Genomic DNA, 9230 nt, shown 5'->3' with positions numbered 1-9230 from the left:
AACATTGTTCCAAGTTTACTTTTTGCTTGTATTGGCAGAGCACTTTTATAGGTTTTGAAGGTGAATATAATCTTTTTTGGTTTCTAAGTGGACCCTTGTTCATAGTTAATTACGTTGAGAAAGTCTATTTTCAGTATCATTATCTTCTCACTGGGTTTAGATTTTTTATCATCTTCTGTTTATGAAAATTTTTTACTTGAACAGGTAAACCTGATATGTCTACAGTTCTTTATAGAGCTGGTGAATGCTTGCAAAAGCTAACTACACAGTATGGAATGAATACGAAGAATATGAATTATCTCAAGCAGATAAGATGTCTGAAAGTTCTTCGGATGTTCCTACTCTACACAAGTGGATACCAGCTGAACATGTTTCTGCAACGAACCTCCAGGTGGTTCTTTGAGTCCTTATTTTCCATCTCTTTTGGGGTCAATAAGGCTTCAAAATCTGAGTATAAGATGCATGGTCCAGAATGGATGGCACTGTTTGAGGAACTATATATAGATAATTACAAGGTGTTTTCCTTTCAGCCAAAACTTTCGGTATAGTTAAAAAGTGAACAACTAGATAACAATTGCAAGGTACTTTTGAAGAAACAAAGTTGACTGTTAGGTACATTGCTTAACTGAAAGCTTGACGAACAGCTGGCATATTGGAGCAAAAATGGTTTCAGTCGATGTTTACATTGTAAAATGCATGTGAATTTAATTGCAGTTAGACCTTAGAGTTGTGCTTTAACTTACAAATTCTGGTGATCTTCTCTGTCGGCATTAATTTCATTTACTTGGTCTGAAAGTCGTCAAATGCGCTCTGTATCTGTTGCTTTGTCTGTTCTTTCAACTAGATAGCTTGTTTATCCGTTTCTCCCACTTTACCAGACATTTTGGTATTTCAAATTGATTGACTATCAGCATCGGTCTAGGGCATAAGGTACTTAACCTGGTGGCATTCTCAACCAGGGATGCCACATTTTTTGCAACGTATGGCATTCTTCTGTCACTGGAATTTACATCATAAGGATCTCAAGCATCTTCACCAGATCTGTGGAAGTTGTTCTTCTTTTTATGCTCGTGATACCGAAAGCCAATTTGAGAAATTTAACAAAAGGATAAGTAATTGAATACAATTGGCTCAGTTGCAAGAACTTTTCACTTAATCTAAGCCCTTAATTGAACTGAAATTTGCATACTTCATATAGCATGAGTTGTAATATCCCTAAGCAGTGAATAAGGTTGTTGACGCTCCTTTGCACCACGTTGTTGGCAGCATTCTGACTATAATAATGAAGTTTGACTGAGAACATTATAAAAGATGTCCTTAGGTAGATGGTTTAGGCTACTTATATGAAAAATGTTGTGGAACTGAAAGTTGTAAGTTTCATGTCAACTTGATATTGCAGGAGATTGTGTCGTAAGATTGTGAATTTTATGAGCAAAATTAACTTTAGAAGAAGTAAGGAATGTATGAAAATAAAATGTCATACAAGTCAAGGTGAAGTAAATGATTTTACTATTATTTATTGTTTTCAAATCCTACGGATAAGTCTAACTCCTCTGGCTCTGTGAGATCTCCTTCACCTCCTGGCTGATATTCTATGAGTACAGTTTCTTTATATCTGATTATTCCCTTGTTTGATTTTCTTGCCACTGCATATGTGCAGGTAAGAGGTGGCCAGCTGTTGAATAAAGATGTATACACTGATGATCCAGATCCTGTTGCTGGTACTTGGTTTTGCATATTGTTTTTGTTTTGAGTTTCTAGTCACCATTTCTGGTATTATTCATTGCGTGACATGGCTATTTCTCTGTAGTCCGCTAGTGCAATGGCTTTTGTTGTTCGACTGCATCATCATTGAAGCCAGAATTCCGGAGTTACATATCGCTGTCAGAGCATTACCTCCACAAGGCTGTAAGTCAGCATGAAACTCAAATGTCTGTTGTTTCCAGTGTTGAATATGCTTGCAAAGCTACTCCTAATTGATATTTGGCTCAAATCAATGCTTAGTGTTTAAGAAAACTAATTCCTAATTTACGTTATATTAGAGTACCCAATGTATCAATTCGCAGGAGTTAGTGGTTGACATGACTTATTCAGTTCTTGGCTTCTTGATATGTTTAATGAATTTACAGCATCCATATCTCAGGCAATGTTCTGATTATGTGTGAAATGTGATGGTCATATTAAAGTCATTGATGCAGGGGGATTGCTTGGCAATAGCTGGAGTCTATTCAATGGCATACGAAATTCTTATAAACTTGTAGTTTTTGATTCATTGTAACCTAATATGTTAAGCAATAATTTGCTTCATCTGATAAAGCTTGTGTGTGTAGGTGGATTTTCATGGAATTTTTAGCTGTTTATCTGGCGATTTTGGAATTGTATACTCATCTCTGATTATTTGAATTAGGTAATACCAAGTGTATATATCAAGATCGAATGATTACTGTAACTGATATTCAGTGCTTTTGGTGCTGAAAATAATAGGAACCAAGCGAAATCTGATAGGGTGGAAGTTTACTAGGTTATTAGCTTCTTCAATCAAGAAATCCAAGAGATCTAAACTTGAGGAGAAACTACTGCTGCAGCTTACAAATAGATTATATATTGGTCTGCGAAAGCCCATTGTCACCCTAGACCACAAAATGGCTTAAAATAAAATTACTGAATGAAGTACATGTGGACAACCACTGAACTAGTCATACAGTAAGCTTGAGCTTGCAGGGCATTTTTGCTACACCTGCAATAAACCTAGTTGACTTCTGCCATTTGTATCTCCCATCTTGCTTCCAAATATCATATTTCTGCATGTAACCGGTGATGCTTGTGCATGAAGTAGATCTTGCATTTCTTGTTGCTGCATTAGTGAATGTGCCTAGCTGATAAATGGATAATGTTCAGGCTATGTTTCAATGCTCAGAAACAGTGCTAGATAGCATGCAATAAGAGCCGCCATTAGGTGCAGTTACCGTCTTGAGTGTTGTGTCAAGAAGTTTAAGACTCTTACTTGCTTCGCTTTTGCATTTCTACTATGTCTTTCCTTTCTTCATCTCCAAAGACCTAAGCTCTGTATTTTCAACTTGGGAAGCTGCATTGCATGAATCACATATCTCTCTCAACTTTTTCACGATAGTAATTGTCAACTATGCCTTTGTTGATTCCTTGCTAACAACCAAGATTTCCTTCTTTGCTTTAAAATCTGTGTTTCATTGGTTTAATCTTTGGGCTAACAGAGCAGTGAAATTTTTTAAAATTTCATTGTGGCAGCTAATTGACATTATTTGTCAACACATTTTCTATATTTGCTTGTTTTTAAAAAAAAATTTTTCAAGCATTTTGAACTAAGATTTTGTTTTCTGTTTCTGTTTCTCTCCCCTTCTCCCTGTCCCTCAACAGCAAATATTTGTACGAGAAGTTACAGTACAACTTAACCTATGTGGTGAGCTTTTGTAAATATTATGACTTGGATTGATTTTACTTTGTTACTTTTGATGATTTGTAGTATTTTTGCTGGTACAAAGGAAGGACTTTTTTCTGGCTAAGATAAAAAATTGGAAGATTATGGATGCAAAGGGAAGTGGTTTGTACAATTGTGTACATCGGAGGAGTGAAAGACCAAATCTAATACATATACCTAGCGATGCACCTCAGTCCTTGGTCTGTGCTCTTAGTTGCCAAAGTTGCTGTCTGATTCCTAAGGTAGAATCTTGTCGCTTTCTTTTTCTTTTTTTTTTTTCCCGAAACGATGCTACTTATGTATTGATCATCAACTGAACTTTCCAATTGGAGCAAAGACCCCTCCTTTGTATACAAAAAGTGCTTAACAGAACAGAGAATTGATCCATTCCTTATCATGTAAAATGCCTAAGGCATAGTCACCAATTCTATTACTAACATGATTAACATTTTTAGTTATAACACAAAAGGAGCACATGTGAAACAGAGCTTTCAAGCTAAGAATATCCTCGACTAGAGTATACAGCTAAGAATCTTGTGGCTTTCAAGTGCGAAATTACTCGAGTCCATCTTCAACTTAGGTCAATAGAAGCTTTTCTGGTATTATCATTGTTATATAAATCTGCAGATTGAATTTTTTCTGTTCTGCAGCCAGTGAATTTAAAGTGACTGAGATTCCAGGAGAATCCATTCGGACTGTTTAATGGACATGCTTGAACAGATTTGCTCACCTAAACTGAAAATAAAATGACCAATTCGTTGTGAAACTTCGTGAAGATGTTTCTTTCAATTTCATGCATTTTCACGTATCATATGCTCTAAGTTTTTGTTTGATCTGTCTCTTTGGTTTTTCCTGCCTAGGCTGAAATACAGGGTGATTATGATTACTGGCAAGGGGCTTAAGAAACCCTTTTGTACATCTTCGAGATTGGAAAAGGAAGAAGTTTTGTTTAGAATCCATTCCAGCAGGTAATAGTCTATGTCATGATGCAATCCTTTGAGAAAAGGGCAATTCCTGTTATTGTATTTTCTTTACCTTCAAATATTATTTTTAGCAGTACAATGCGGATGTACCATTCAAACTATTTAAGGCATTCTTTGATACAATAATAAAGTAAATTGTGATCAGTTTTATACTGAGCATCTTGTTCAGATTCTTTTCCAGTAAGTATGTTGACAAAGAAAAGTTAAAGAGTGTACTTGGGAATTTATCTATTTTCATGACAAAATGATAATTGAGCTATATGTCCTATTGTTTCGACAAAAAAAAAAATCATAGAAAGCTCTGGTCATCCTTTTAAGTTTTGCTGATATTCTGATAATGCTGGATCAAAATTTTCTGACTATTCGGTTGGTCACCTAGGTGGGTGTTTTTTATTGGGGGGGGGGGGGGGGGGGGGGGGGATACTCAAAACCTTCTTTTCCCCTCAAACCAAATTGTTATTGTTTATAGGCATATATAAATTCAATTTGCCACCTTTATTATAATGGCTTTCAACTTGAAACATTTGCTGCAACGTATTGAACAAGTCCATACCCTTGATTCTTTTTATTAGTTTTAAGAAGTGACAACTTCTTGAAAAGGCAAAGTTATCCGATGCCATCATCTTGAATAAGTGGTTTCAAATTGATTAGCACTAAATATAAGGTATTTCAGGAATCAAAATGCTAAGTTCCTTTCTCACCTGTACTACCCAACCTATTCCCCCCCCCCCCCCCCGGCTCAGCGACCCCTACCTACTTTGATCATAGGGTGTTATCAAACCCATCCTTAGCATTATCCAGTGCCCTCAGGAAAAAAATACATTGAAACCTCTCCTAAGTTTGGAATAACAGTAAATTCAAAAGGAAGTTGAATCAAGGCTTTGCTTTGTTTCTCATCCTTCACTCATGACCAGCATTTTGATTTGGCAAAGATTCACCTAAATTGCAATATTATACATGCGTGCGGATTGAATTTGTTTGTCCTATGGTTCTGTCTTTAATATAGTGAAAATTTTTCTATAAGGTGGGAACGCCAACATTATATATGCATATTATATAATTTAGATTATGCGTGCAGAAAATTTTTCTATAAGGTGGGAAAGCCAACATTATATAAATGGCTATATTATATATTTAGATTAGGGATTGAATTTGTTTGTCCTATGGTTCTGTCTTTAATATAGGGGAAAGCCAACATTATACATGCGTGCGGAAAATTTTTCTATAAGGTGGGAAAGCCAACATTATATATGCAGCTATATTAATTAAAATTTTCCGCACGCATGTATAATGTTGGCTTTCCCCTATATTAAAGACAGAACCATAGGACAAACAAATTCAATCCCTAATCTAACAATTATTTCCATGCTCTATAGTCATGGGTTTGAATCTCACGAGGTATTGAACTATTAAACCCTCAAACGGATTTAAGGACCAACTTATTACTAATTAACAATGGCTTCATGTTTCTCATACTGATAGTATAATGAATTCTTTATATTAGCAGATCTTTGATGTATGAAAATTTAATATGTGGAAACAAATTATTTATCACCCATCCTATACACTTGTGTAAAGACAGCGCCACACCAATGTGTTAAAAGCATCAAACCATTAACTATTAGAAACCAAATAGGACTTGGATTAAGAAATCTAGTGTGCTTCCCTTAAACCAAGGTTTTTATCAAAGGATTCAGGACCATCTAGATTGCAGGACCTCTAGATTGCAGAGGTTGTTTCATGGCCCAAATTTGGTCATATCACCTCAAATCAATTTAGGCTGCGCTATTTAAATTGTTAAAAAGAAAGAACTATCTTTTGTTCTTTCTTAGATAAAATGCTTAATTTAGTCTGTGTCTGAACTGAATGAACTAGTCTTTCCAATTGCAGTAATCATGAAGGAAAAGTGGCAGGGACAATCCTTTGGTTGGTGGCTATAATTTGGCCTCCAATGGAAGGATCAAAGTGGAATAGATATGAAAGTTTAGCATGCAAAATGAGAGTAGATCTTAAATACAGAAAAAAGGGGGGCAAAATTTTATTTTTCAATTCAGTGAATACTAATAGTATGCTAGATGTAAAAAGTCCAAACCGAACCCCCAATATGAAAAGGTGGATTGCTGGAAAAAAGAAATATATAAAGATACACCTTAATACCATTGAAATTATGCTAGTTTCTAAAATATTTTTGATTTGTGCACATAGACAAATCTTTATTCATTGACGTCCTGGCAGGTGCTTTAAGGAACTTCTTTAATAATCCATGTCCCTATTTTTGAAGATCCTGAAATTTGAAGACATGCAAGTTGGAAAAACCCTCTTCTAAATGTGCTAACAGGTCTAATAAATGATATTTAACTTCTAGTGAATAGAAAACATAAACTAAACAGAATTTTCTCACTCGTTCGAAGTCCTAGAGATTTGAACATGTATTTGATCGCCATAACATTCAAGTAAGGTGAACCGGCAAGTTTCTCCTTCCTCCAAATTGTATGCTTTTTGGAAGTCAGACCATCCTGTTGTCATATCAGTTCTTCCATAACTTCTCTGAATGATTTTTGCTGGCCACTGTCTCATGTCTTCACCACGAAGGACCAACTCTTTCTCCAATTCCAATTTTTTCCCCTTGAAAATGGCCCTAGAATATTCTGAAATACGACCAAGCAACGTGACTTGAGTACTTGCATCAATCTTTCATTTCTTAGAGATCTAATTAACCACAATTAATGTTGGAAAAAAATAAAATTTACTATACAAGTAAGGACTAATGGTTTGGATGTATGACATTTAACTGTACGTTATGCTAATATTGTAAGAAAGATTAATCCAAAAAAAAATATGGAAGAATACACACTAACTTACCAAAATAGTCCTATGGTGATTCTTGATTCTCATAATAAAGTAAGGGTCTAAATTCTGATTCGTGATGAAATTCAGAATTGTCTAATATAAAACTCAGATAGAAACTAAGAGAGTCTAAATCACCTGAATTTCTTGATTTCTTCATCTTCCTTCATTTGTTAGAATGCAAATCAACCCGAAGGTTACCATAATTTCTTGGTCTGGAAGGATGAACTTTTGACGCGCTAAAATCATCAAATTCATTTTCACCACTATCTTTTTTTTTTTTTTTTTTAATGCTCTTTATTAATAAAAACGAAATTACAACCACATCGGGCAGTACCCAAAATGGGCCATCCTATACCTTTCTCAGCCTAACACGTCTAATTGATGGCAAACCCAATCTGTTTAACCTAACCTCCCCCCGAGCCAACACGGGAAGATCCAACTCACTATCATAAACTCTAACCAACAGTTGCGAATGAGAGACACCCACATTGGACAAAATATCAGCAACCTTATTCGCCTCTCTGTAGCAGTGCACGAACCTAGCCTCCCCCACCAAGTGCCAAATTTGCTCCACTTCTCTCCTAATGTGCCAGGGGCAGTGATAGCGTCGTTGGAGGATTTCCGTTAGCAACAACGAATCAGACTGAATCACCCTGGGGGCAACTCCCTTTTCAAGACACAGCTGAATCCCCAATAAGGCGGCCAGCGTTTCAACGCGAAGACTAGAACCCTCACCCAGGTAAGCCGAAAAAGCCACTAATACATGGCCACCGGAATCCCTAAGCACTCCACCTCCACCGCTCACTCCAGGGTTACCCTTAGCACACCCATCCGTATTAAGCGTCGTGCATCCATATCCCCCTGCCTCCCAGCGGACTATCCTGCACTCATACAAATACGGCGCTTGAGACACTCCCGTATAGAAAACCTGGAAATTACTCCCTTGAACGGCCACCTTGAAGTGGATCTCAAATGCCTCCTTCACATCCTGGAATACTGCACCACATATCTCCTTCGCCCGAACCCTTGCCCCATCGAACACCACTCGACACCTAGCCTTCCAAATGTTCCAACAAATAAATATCGGGGTAACAGAACAGACGAATCTCTGCTCGCCCGACGGAGCCAATGACAACCACCAGGCAAACAAATGTGACCTAATGCTAGAGCTATCACTAGCTATACCACATATACTCTGAAAGTAATTCCAGACCTCCAGTGCCAGTTGTCCCGTGGAGAATATATGTTCCAACGTCTCACCCGTTGCATCCACACAACAAAAACATTTTGACACCAACTTGAAACCCATCTCACCTAGGACATCATCTAACGGTAAGCGCCGCATAAGCAAGCGAAGCATGAAAAAAGATACCCTCAACGGTATCCTAGCCTGCCATATACGGGACAATTCCAGCGAGGTAGTGCGTCCCTGCCTTACCTCCTGATACGCAGATGCCAAAGTGAATGCCCCCGACTTCGTAGGCATCCATACCACTTGATCTGTCCCCCTCCCACTAGGAACCGGAGTTTTCATCACCAAATCCACAGTGTCTGATGGGAGAATCTGCAGCAAACGACCCCTGTCCCAGGCACCATTAGTCATAACATCTGCAAATGAACTGGCTGGCACCACTGGGGCTCTAAGGAAAAGACCTCCACTTCCCACCCAGTTGTCATACCAAAAGTCACAGTCCCCATCATTTAACAACCATAACATTGATAGTTCCATCTGGCGGCTCACATCAAGCATGCGCCTCCATGTTGCTGAAGCAGATTGAGCCCAGCCCACCTGACATGGGTGAACCCCTTTGCAATACTTTGCCCTCATGAAGGATACCCACAAAGACGATCCTGTGCGCAAGATCCACCATAACTTACATGAGAAAGCCTTATATACGTCTCGGACCCGCCGAAATCCCGCGCCTCCCTCCTCCTCCGGATAA

General features: G+C 37.7%; 1 long non-coding RNA gene across 1 annotated transcript; it reads left to right on the top strand.

Annotated features, from left to right (window-relative positions):
• Positions 1–1657: 1657 nt before the first annotated feature.
• LOC140010284 (uncharacterized) lies at positions 1658–4483 on the top strand. Its single transcript, XR_011817588.1, has 4 exons — positions 1658–1721; positions 1811–1908; positions 3500–3696; positions 4315–4483. It is a non-coding gene; the product is annotated as an uncharacterized lncRNA (long non-coding RNA).
• Positions 4484–9230: the final 4747 nt, after the last annotated feature.

This window comes from Coffea arabica, chromosome 7c, assembly GCF_036785885.1.
Source record: "Coffea arabica cultivar ET-39 chromosome 7c, Coffea Arabica ET-39 HiFi, whole genome shotgun sequence".
Classification (NCBI taxonomy): Eukaryota; Viridiplantae; Streptophyta; class Magnoliopsida; order Gentianales; family Rubiaceae; genus Coffea; species Coffea arabica.
The sequence above is the reverse complement of the archived record's forward strand: the minus strand, read 5'-3'. Positions and strand labels throughout refer to the sequence as shown.